Source organism: Strongylocentrotus purpuratus, unplaced genomic scaffold (assembly GCF_000002235.5).
Source record: "Strongylocentrotus purpuratus isolate Spur 01 unplaced genomic scaffold, Spur_5.0 spur5_scaffold_20, whole genome shotgun sequence".
Lineage (NCBI taxonomy): Eukaryota > Metazoa > Echinodermata > Echinoidea > Camarodonta > Strongylocentrotidae > Strongylocentrotus > Strongylocentrotus purpuratus.
In genome coordinates this window covers 27,577,067-27,588,817 of record NW_022145606.1, presented here as the reverse complement: position 1 = coordinate 27,588,817, position 11,751 = coordinate 27,577,067, and the positions used below count along the sequence as shown (strand labels likewise).

The following is an 11,751-nucleotide window of genomic DNA, read 5'->3' as shown; positions in this document are numbered from 1 at the left end:
TTGGTACGCAACACTACGTATTGACCCCACGCCAATTAGTGACCCGCAAGTGTCACAAATAAAGTATTAAAAAATATGCTCATCTGACCCTAATTAAACGCCTAAAACCCCGAGCTTTTGGGGTTTATGGCCCCTTGAAACCCGTGGACCCCACGCCTATATTATATATACACTCAACTCGCTGCGATCTGATCTCTCCCCCCCCCCCCCAACTTTGAAGAATGTAACCTCCGAGCTTTTGGGGGTTTATGGCCCCTTGAAACCCGTGGACCCCACGCCTATATTATATATACACGCAACTCAAGACCCGTGGAAATCCGCGGGATTCTAGAGGGGGGTGCAGGCAAAAAATTAAGTTTTTCATTTCGGGGGCTCCATTTCAAATTTTTGGGAAATTTTCGGGGGCTACTTTTTCAACTTTCGGAGGCTCTTTTTTCTGGGGCTACTTTTTCATTAATTCATAAAAAACGATAGGCCTACACTTTGTTGAGATTTGTTCAGTAGGCTAAGGTTTCAGGCTTCCTTCTTCATAATTGCCTATTTAAAAAAACAAAACATTTTTCTAGTTCAATAACTAAGTTTTCATGCATTGATTTGATGCAAGAACTGTAACATAATAGAACCTAGATTGTGATTATTTCTGACCATTAATTTCGATAATCATTTTTCAAAGTAAAATTTTCACAAGAAAATCTGACAGTCGTTTAAAAACGTAGACATTAGTAATACTTTTACTAATTCTAAGCTCAGGTTTCGTAAATCTATTCACGAAACTATATTAAAATCGCGGCAATAATGATGCAAACCAACAGATAACAATTTCAAAGTGTCAAATCTCTTCGACTCAAGCTTAGGTGAACTCACACACACTGCAGCGTAACTCCTTAAGCTCAACACCGGCGCCGCAGGCGTCGGACGCCTACGGTGCGCGGTGTTGGAGCTTACTGCAAGCTCATCGCAACTCACACACACTACACATCAGCACTGCACTTTGTGTTGACTGAAGGCAGCTTGCGACGGAACTGTCAGTCCAATGGTTTTCTTGTGAAAACTTTCCTTTAGAAAATGATAATCAAATTTTAGTATACATTGCCGTAATAATCACAAAATAAGCTTTCATTTCATACCTACATTCACGAAAACTATATACAAATCGCGGCAATAATGATGGAAATAGGTCTCTAAGTTTGGACGTGGACGGGAAGCTTCGTGTGCATCTCTGTGGCTTGTGCCCGACCCTGTGCATAGTGCATTTAATACGCAACTTAATGTGAGTGGATGGTCATCGGTCGTGTGTCTACGGATGCAATGTTGAATATCCATGAGGTATCTCTGTCGTCACGCATATCCTGCATTATGCATGTCGCGTCTGTTTTCGCCCTGGACGTCGACACGGAGGAGGACCTCGGGCGGAGTATAGCCAATTCGCTAGAGTGGACTCTCCCGCGGACGATGGCACCGGACACGGGTACCCCGAGGGGAGGGTTCAGGAGGAGATAGCCGCACCAACTTGGGTCGGCGATCTCATTAAAAAACAATAGAATACAAAGGCTCGCCGAGACGTCGCGCCCCCCGCGGAGCCTTAGCGTATTACTTATATAGACTAGCAGGACCCGCGGAAATCCGCGGGATTCTAGAGGGGGGCGGGGGGTGTAAATAGATATATAGAGACTGTCTAAATTAAAACCACCAAGAACTTTATTTGCCATTCAGGCCATTAAAAAAATATACATGTTTAGCGTCCCCGCCCGCTTTTTTTAAAAATATTTTATTTTTTTATTTTTTTTATTTTTGAAAGAAAAAAAAACAGCGTTCCCGCCTGCTTCCTTTTTGGGGGCCGCCTCCTATTTTTTTTTTTTTTATTTTTTTTTTTTTTTTTATTTATTTATTTTTTTTGAAAGAAAAAAAACATGAAAAGCACTGCTAAAATGTATTTCTGATTTTAAAAAAGAAAAAAAAAAATTGTCGGCCGCCATCTTGAAAAATAGGCTGAATATCAGGGAAAATGTACGGAGCGGCCATTTTGAAAGAAAAAAAAAAGAAAAAAAGGGCCTCCTTCCCATTTTTCGAAAAAAACAGAACGCTAAACAGGTTTTTTTTTTAATTTGGCCTTATATAAAAAAACAAAAACGATCCAACTATACCGGTAGTTATTCTTTAAGCCACTGGAACTGCGTAGAGTTCCGTAGTGTGGCGTACCGACTACGCAGAAATTAGGCTGCGTATTAATGGGAAAATAGTCCCTGCGTAGGTTATGCGTAGGCTGGCGTACAGGTTTGCTTATGGTTGCTTACTGTGTGGAAAGCTTTTACTGCTTTGTCAATCTGGCGTAGGGTAGCGTACTGTTGCATAGTCATGTAGCGTAGTGTTGCGTAAAAAGGCGTACTTTCTGCGTCAAGTTTCTACGCCGAAAGTACGCGAAAAAAATTAAACATGTTGAATTGTTTTCGTTCATCTTGCGTACCCCTTTCCGTCCCCCAGCATATAGTAACGTAGGCCAGCGTAGTTGGTACGCAACACTACGCAACTCTACGTATTGACCCCACGCCAAATAAAGTATTAAAAATATGCTCATCTGACCCTAATTATCGATCTACCTGATCCCAACCCGTACCCCCCCCCCCCACAACCCGTGGACCCCACGCCTACACTCAACTCGCTTCGATCTACCTGACCTCCCCCCCCCCCCCCCCCCACACTTTGAAAAATGTTTTGTGGGGTCTGCATGTAACATGTAAGATGCAGATTTTTTTTGTAACATGTAAGATGCAAAAAAAATATTTTGCGCCCCCCCCCCCCCCCCCCAACGATCTTATGGCACTTCGGCCTGCCCGCTGTTGTGTTCACGTGTAGGCCTACTTCAATGAATGGATAGACATAAATAGTCGCATGGATGGATACATAATATAGCGTATAGTTGTCGAATATTGGCATGTTTGGCCCTTCATAGTCTCTTCGACTCTGAATAGCTAGCTCACTCACTCACTCAGCTCAGTCGAGCAGCCAGCGCAGCTATAGTGCACTGCACTACACACTGTATGCGTACGGCAGAGCTCTTGAAACTGAACGATGTTTTTCTCTGATTTTCTTGTGAAAACTTTCCTTTAATAAATGATAATCAAAACTGAGTAAACATGGCCAGAATAATCACAAAATAAGCTTTGATTTCATACCTCCACTCACGAAAACTATATAAATATCCCGGCAATAATGATGGAAATAGGTCTCTAAGTTTGGACGTGGATATGGGAAGACATCTGTTGCGCTGATCATGAAATAAGCTAATAAATATCAAATAAAGACTCAACTCGTTTAAATTTTAAATATGAGGTCTACATTTTAATTAAAATTAAAAAAATGGTAAAGATTACAAAATCTAAAATATACAAAACAAACACGGGGAAGAAAAAAAACAACACTTGAGACGGAGGCGGGATCGAACCCGTGCGTGCAAAAAGTGCAAGAGCTGCCGGCGAATCGAACGCAACCGGCGCCTCAGACCGCTCGTCCACTTCCGTTTCATGCTAAAGCATGAAATTCGTGACGGATATATAGGACGTGCGGACGCATCGACGACGTCGACGACGACCGGGACGTCGCACCGGGCCGGGACGTGGCCAATTCCGTAGATTGAAACCCCGTCCGTCCGCGGGACCGCCCGGCGGCGCCCGGGGGCGGGCGGGAGGGGAGATTTGGGCGCCGTGAAATGGAGCCCGGATACCCCCCCTCGACGCCTTAGCGTATTATTATATGGACTAGCTGTTTGCGCCCGTTAAACGGGCGCTCTTTGCTGTGGCAGCCATTCTGTGTTTGCGTGGCGAGCTTCTTTTCGGTTAATACCTGTAAGAAACGTCAATGAAATATATCAACCGGTTCAATTTTAAAAAAATTAAAATTCACTTCAGCTCAGAAAATACAGCATCTGCTGCAATTACGGCCGGGATTCTAGAGGGGGGCGGGGGGTGTAAATAGATATATAGAGACTTTTTAAATTAAAACCATCAAGAACTTTATTTGCCATTCAAGCCATTAAAAAAATATACTTGTTTAGCGTCCCCGCCCGCTTCCTTTTTGGGGGCCGCCTCCTATTTATTATTATTTTATTATTTTTTTTTATTTTTTTTTTATTTTTTTATTTTTTTAAAGAAAATAAAACAGCTTCCCCGTCCGCTTCCTTTTTGGGGCCTCCTCCTATTTTTTTTTTTTTTGTTGATTTTTGTTGATTTTTTATTTTTTGAAAGAAAAAAAAAATGAAAAGCACTTCAAAATGTTTTTCTGATTAAAAAAAGAAATTAACTGTAATAGAAGCAGGACCCGCGGAATACCTAAGGGGGGGGGGTAGGGTGTAATAGATATATAAATTAAAACCACCAAGAACTGTATTTGCAAATTAGAGGAAACCATTAGTTCCTACCCAACTTTATTTGCCATTTTGAGGACACCATAAGTCTAACTTGTTGGTATTCACATTGAAATATCCACGGGATTATAGGGGGTTGGGGGGGGGGGGGCTGTAAAATGTTAATAGATATATGCGCTCTCGAAAATAATATTGATTTAAATACAAACAAAATTAAGGTTAATTTTTATATAATTTAACATCCTTTTTTTCTTTGGAACATTTTTGTCTTCTTTTATTTTCTTTTTTATTTCTCTTTCTTGTATATGATTACTTTTTATTTATTATTCCATTTTCTTCTCTTTTTATTTATATTTTATACTTGTAAAGATATAAACCTTTTCTTTGTCGTTTAATGTAGCGTTTTGATTATTTTTTTTTTATCTGTACCATGTAATAAAAATTGAAAATTGGAGAAAAAAAGTGAGATCAGATATTTGTAATTAAAATTTGTTGCAGATAATTTATAATTTAATTTCGTTTTCACTTTCGTTATTTATGATTATTGTCTTCAATTGTTCCTATCCATTTTCTCCCTTTCGCTTTCCCATTCTCTCTAGTATCTAGCAATACCATTCCATTTCACTCCCATTCTCACATTTCCTTTTTTCACACATTACTAAGTTAATTTAGTTCTACACTGAAAATAATATATTAATTGATGTATTCACATATTTTCCATCTTTTGCTTAATTTCTCTCATTTCTCGGATCACAATGCTGACATGATAGTAGATTATAAATGAAATTGATTTTCAAAGAGTCTATCAATAATTAAAAAAATTACAACATACTTATGTAAACTTGCTCCAAATGAAAACATGAATACAATTTTTTAATTTGGCTTAACATACTTTATTAAAATAACATGATCCATTTATTAAAGTTATCATCAAAAAGATATTTTGCATGGATGATTCAATTAACTTAAAAGAGACGCTTTGATGTTCTCCATACTTGGAAATATATGCAGACACATAATTACATACTTCCTCCTCTTTTTTTCTGTTAAAACAATGAGATAATGGGAAGAGATAGATTACTTTTTCAATTAGGACTGTACATATCAACCTCCCATGCATGAAACCACATTCATATTTTTTCTGCAAAGTTATCAAGGATCCTCTATATGTGCACTCTCATTGCATTTTATGAGATTGTATCGTCCAGCTAAAAGGGAACATAATGATGACAGAACAAATACCTCAAATCTATTTATTATTTACTAATTATTGATTGAAGTGATTTTGTTGCGCTGTGGAAGACAAATTCATTACTACTAATCATTATTATTATTCATTTAATACATAATAAAAATTAAATATTTTTAAAAATAACCTGCATTGCTCTCACTTTGCTACTTGCACTTCCTTGGGGCGCTGATACTGATAGAGAGGGTACGTAGGAGGGATTCATCTCAGCCACACATCCATGGGGCGCTGCTACATGTGGTACATGCGATGGGTTCATCATACATTAGTCTGATAAGAGATATATAACAATTTTATTTACAATTGTATTTAAAATTGATTTCATCATGAAATAAGCTAATAAATATCAAATTAAGACTTGACTGATTTAAATTTAAAATATTATATTTTAATAAAAAATATTGATTGATATTCATAAATTTCTGTGTTTGCGTGGTGAGCTTCTTTTCGGTCATTTTCTGCGCGTACGCAAGAAAACAACACTCATATTTTTTCTGCAAAGTTATCAAGGATCCTCTATATGTGCACTCTCATTGCATTTTATGAGATTGTATTGTCCAGCTAAAAGGGAACATATTGATGACAGAACAAATACCTCAAATCTATTTATTATTTACTAATAATTGATTGAAGTGATTTTGTTGCGCTGTGGAAGACAAATTCATTACTACTAATCATTATTATTATTCATTAAATACATAATAAAAATTAAATATTTTTAAAAATAACCTGCATTGCTCTCACTTTGCTACTTGCACTTCCTTGGGGCGCTGATACTGATAGAGATGGTACGTAGGAGGGATTCATCTCAGCCACACATCCATGGGGCGCTGCTACAGGTGGTACATGCGATGGGTTCATCATACATTAGTCTGATAAGAGATATATAACAATTTTATTTACAATTGTATTTAAAATTGATTTCATAATGAAATAAGCTAATAAATATCAAATTAAGACTTGACTGATTTAAATTTTAAATATTATATTTTAATAAAAAATATTGATTGATATTCATAAATTTCTGTGTTTGCGTGGTGAGCTTCTTTTCGGTTATTTTCTGCGCGTACGCAAGAAATACAGCTCCGTTATTCATGATTGAGGTATCGTTATTCATGAATGAGGTATCAAGTTGACCGGGATCATTGTCCGAATAACTGTAAGAAATGTCAATGAAATATATCAACCAGTCCAATTTTTAAAAATAAAAATTCACTTCAGCTCAGAAAATACAGCATCTGCTGCAATTACGGCCGGTTTTAAGAACCAGAGTTCTGGGAAAGAATATTCTAAAGCCTTCAAATTTCATGCATAGACTCTACCTTAAATTTCTGTGACCGCGCAGCGGAGACTCTACGTGCATATGATCAGAATTGCCGAATTCCTTCCGATTAAAATAAATAAATCCGTTAATATATAACCCATGTACGTTGACGTAGAAACTGTCAACTGAACCCCTTAACATGCCACTGACGCGTGTTATCTTACTCTTATCCATAAATTATGACCATTTAATTTCAAGTAGATCTAGATCTAGTCTATGACAAACTATAACTCATATAAGTAGTGCATATTTTTAGATATGGCACAACCCATATTATTATAAACAAAAACATGTTCATTTACCAAGGGTAACCCCTCAGAGAAACATGCAGACACATAATTACATACACGTACGCCTAAATGGTCACCCCTTGCAAACACTCGTGCCAGCGCAACACTCGTGCCAGCGCCAACACCAAGCTGCAGTGCCAGCGCCCCGCTCCGGTCCTGTTGATGACCGAAATCAATCCGTTAATAACATTCAAGCTTATTCTGAAATTGAACGTCTGATCATGGCCATTACAATGACACAAAAACATCATGAAATAAGCTAATAAATATCAAATAAAGACTTGACTGATTTAAATTCAAAATATTAAACTCTGTTCACTCACTTTGAGGTCACATTAATGGGCAAAATCCAAACGAAAATCGTCGAAACTACTGTGTGTGTGAAGTGAGCATAGAATCATCGCATAATACACGTACACGCATGGCCTACCATAGGAAGATGCCTCACACGGAGTAAGCCCGCTCCATTGTTACTACGTGATGTGCTACATCCACTGACAGAGTAGATTCTCGTCTGCTGTGTGTCTCTTTGTTGATTGCACAGAGGGCGGATGCACGCCTTGCCGACTCGCTCTCGCGGGTTCGTCGCCTCCTTGCAATCCGCGACGCCCGCCGTGCCCTCGTCCGCCCGTCCTCCCCGGGACCCCGAAACCGCCTTTATCGACGTCGACGGCGACCACGACCGAAGTTCGAACGGGGACGTGGCCAAATGGGTAGATTAAAACGCCGTCCGTCCGCGGGACCGCCCGGCGGCGACCGGGGGCGGGCGGGAGGGGAGATTTGGGCGCTGTAAAATGGACCCCAGATACCCCCCTCGACGCCTTAGAGTATTATTATATAGAATTATACTTTGTTAGAATCAGGGTAGCCATCTTGTTTTAACTTGTGAGACTCCACCCCAAATTGGAGTTTACTTTGTTCAGAGCATTAAACAGGCTGAACCATGTTTGATATTTTACCTAAATTAATCCATTATCTAACCTCTGCTTTTAAATAGAAAAGGAAAGAGAAAAGTCCTTTAAGTATTTTGATGTTGCTTTACCAATTCAATTAGGTTATTATGATTGGTGTTGGAATTGATTAGTAAGCTGAGTTTAGATTCATATGAAAGACTTCGTTATGAATGAACCTGTAAATACATGTAGTTATTTAGCAGTTTAGTCATTTTGATATTATGATGGACATGAAAGGGATTAGGAGGTTAAATGTCTAATAGTCACAAAATGAGTTCAATTACTTTTTATATTACCTAGATAATGATTGGATGAGCCAATGTTATCATGGGTAAAGATTATTTGCCTTGATACTGTCTATGAATACAGTATGCTGTGTTTATTATATTGATAATAAATGTGCGATTCCACGTCTTGACACTATAGCATCACAACCATCTATTGTTTCTCCTCGTGTTCTTTTATTTTAGCACCCTATACCACTAAGGGGGCGTTACATACATGTAGCGAGATTTTGTTATAACGAGGTAATTGGCTTGGTCTCGAGCACCTCGTTATAATTAACGGGAGTGGAGTATTATACAAGGAAATTGGTGGGAAAAAAGAACGAAGTATTGAAAAATAGAGAGAGAAAGGACAGATGAAGTCAGACAGTGTAGAATAAAGGGGCATAAGTGACCAGCAAAATAGCATAATGAATGTTTGGAACTGAGATTTTAGGCGCAAAAGTCAGGAATTTTAATACACACGTTATTTTATTGTACATGAGCAAGAACATTCAATACAAAGATATGAATTTTCTAGCTAGTCATTTCAACATACTAGTACAACGAGATTTCGTTAGAACAAGTTCAATTTCCTGGTCCCAATTTCAAGCATGTGCACATGTGTCTATACGTGTGCCTATGTGTTCAGTATAACGATATGTCATTACACTAGTAGGTAATTGGCTTGGTCCCGGGCACCTCGTTATAACGGGAGTGGACTGTAATTAACAAACACACACACACATACCTTTCACATGTAAAACCAAACTATGTTACCGATTTCAAGGGCATCAAAGAACATGGAATGCATGTAATGATGAATGTGATTGGTCCTCATTTGTGAGGTCGGCGTGAGTGGCATATAAATCATGAAGATCACGATCGAAGTCAATCTTGATCAAAAGGTTTTTTTTTTAAAAGGAACCTAGCACATACAATGTAGATTCCACCACCCCTCCCCCTTCTTGACAAAAATGTTTAGAAAACATGCTCAAATACACTCAAATAGTCTACCATTAATTATTTTAATTTATCAATCTATTATTTATTAAAGCATTTTTATACAGGATAACAGTGTTCAGGTATATTGTGTTTTCAACAAGTTCCTGTTAACATTGAAAATAGATTAAAATGTGAATTAAATATTTTATTGTAATCTAGAGGTTATAGATAAATCTTTCCCAGTCTCATACTTTAACATCAGCATATCTCCAGATGTAATAGATTGTGCTCAAAACATGCTTAAATACACTAACATGTAAATACACGTAGTCTGCCATTGATTGCTTTAATCAATCAATTATTTATTAAAACATCTTGAAGCAGGATAACATGTTCAGGTATATCGTTTTCAACAAGGTCCTGTTAACATTGAAAATAGATTAAAATGTGAAATAAATATTTGATAGTAATCTAGAGGTTATAGATTGCACATCTTTTCCAGTCTCATATACTATAACATCATCAGCATATCTCTAGATGTAATTGATTGTGCTCAAAACATGCTTAAATACACTAACATGTAAATACATGTAGTCTACCATTAATTGCTTTAATTAATCAATTATTTATTAAAACATCTTTAAACAGGATAACATGTTCAGGTATATTGTTTTCAACAAGGTCCTGTTAACATTGGAAACAGATTAAAATGTGAAATAAATATTCAGAGGTTATAGATTGCACATCTTTCCCAGTCTCATATTATAACATCATCAGCATATTGTTATAACTCCAGATTTAATAGCTGGTGATATATATCATTTATAAATAGAAATAACTAAAATCGGAGCAAGTACTCCTCCTTTAATATAATAGGGGGCCTACTCCTACTGACATTTCCTTTTTTGCAGGAAGTTTCCCTTGCGAGTGCAACTTGTTTTCTTTCATTCCGATAACTTGAAAACCATTTAATCATAAATGATTCTTAAGTTATTGTTCAGAACCAAAAATAATTTTTCCTTCACTGCCAGTGTCCTCACTGTTATCACTGTCCATTGATTCACTTTCTTCATTAATCAAGAGGGGCTGCAGGTTATATAAGCCAGCACATACAATTAAAATGTCATCAACATTTTGAACAGTAGCAGGGATTGTGCTACTCAATATTTTGAAACATTTCAAACGTCGGATCGCCCTCTCGACATGGATCCGTACATTTGCAATTCGTCTGGTTTCCGTCACACATTTTTCGGGTAGGCGACGGTCTTTGAATCCCCTCGTGAATGTTGGGATCGACAGTTTTACACCTGGTGGTAAAATGTCCGTAATAGTGAAGCCTCTATCGGCTAGCACTTCGTCCCCTGGTAACAAATGTTCCCCACAACCACAATTTCTTGAAATAAAAGTGTCACTTGCACGTCCACCAAAGAGTTTCGAGACAAAGCTCACAAATCCATTAGGTGCAATACAGTAAAGCGCCTTGTATGTGTTATGGCTTTTGTAGTTTGAATAAGTTTGGGCTCGTTTCATCAGATTTAATGGTCTTTGTACAAAGATCTCGAAACAGTCTATAATGCAGGTAGCTTTCGGATGGAGAGTAGCGAAGCTTTTGGGCCGAATTCTTGCCAGAGTGTCACGTGGCGGCCAGAAGATTATGTTACATCTCATGTAGTTTGCCATGAGTGGCAACCACGTAGAAAATATTGTACATGCTGTCGTCCTGGAGATGCGAAATCGTACTCCAAGGTCTGTGAACATTAAGCCTAGTCTAAGCCTCATGAGAAGAAGAAGAATCTGATCGTGGACCGCAATTTTAGAATTCGGTATAGAGGACAAAGACATGATAAGAGAATTTACAAATGCCCAAAACACAGCCAAACGTAATCCTGTGTAAAACTTCACGACACAATTATCCATGTTTGTAACAGATGCTTCAGGACAATGGTCCGTTTGTGATGCTTTTGACACGGTGCGCCACGATTGGTCCTTAATGGCATAGTTGTGATCTTGAAGGGGGATATCCTGCCACTGAAAAGGGGAATCCTCCATCTTTGGCGTTTCGGTCTGCATAGAAGTGTGAGTAGTGCCATTCCCTCCCTCATCATTGTCAGGCAGTTCATTAGGCTGTTCGTCATCAGTCGCCATGTCTGTCGAGTTGAGTGGCACTCGTCGCTTTGGCTGTGGCCTTCCAGGATTCAGTCGTTTCTGTTACAGATCAAATAGTATTGATAATAAAAATAATGATAAATTAATAATGTAAGGAATTTGAAGTTCATCACAACCATACTTAATTGAAGGACAAAATTCACGCCCCTCCCTAGAAAAAGAAAAGAGAAAATTGAAGGGGGTATATTTTGCAAATTTCAT

At 38.0% G+C, this 11,751-nt stretch overlaps 1 long non-coding RNA gene across 1 annotated transcript; it reads right to left on the bottom strand.

The window, feature by feature from the left end:
- Window positions 1-5,229: 5,229 nt before the first annotated feature.
- Window positions 5,230-7,717, bottom strand: LOC115927340. Its single transcript, XR_004065575.1, has 3 exons — window positions 7,547-7,717; window positions 6,354-6,481; window positions 5,230-5,879 (listed from the first exon to the last, which is right to left on the bottom strand). It is a non-coding gene; the product is annotated as an uncharacterized LOC115927340 (long non-coding RNA).
- Window positions 7,718-11,751: the final 4,034 nt, after the last annotated feature.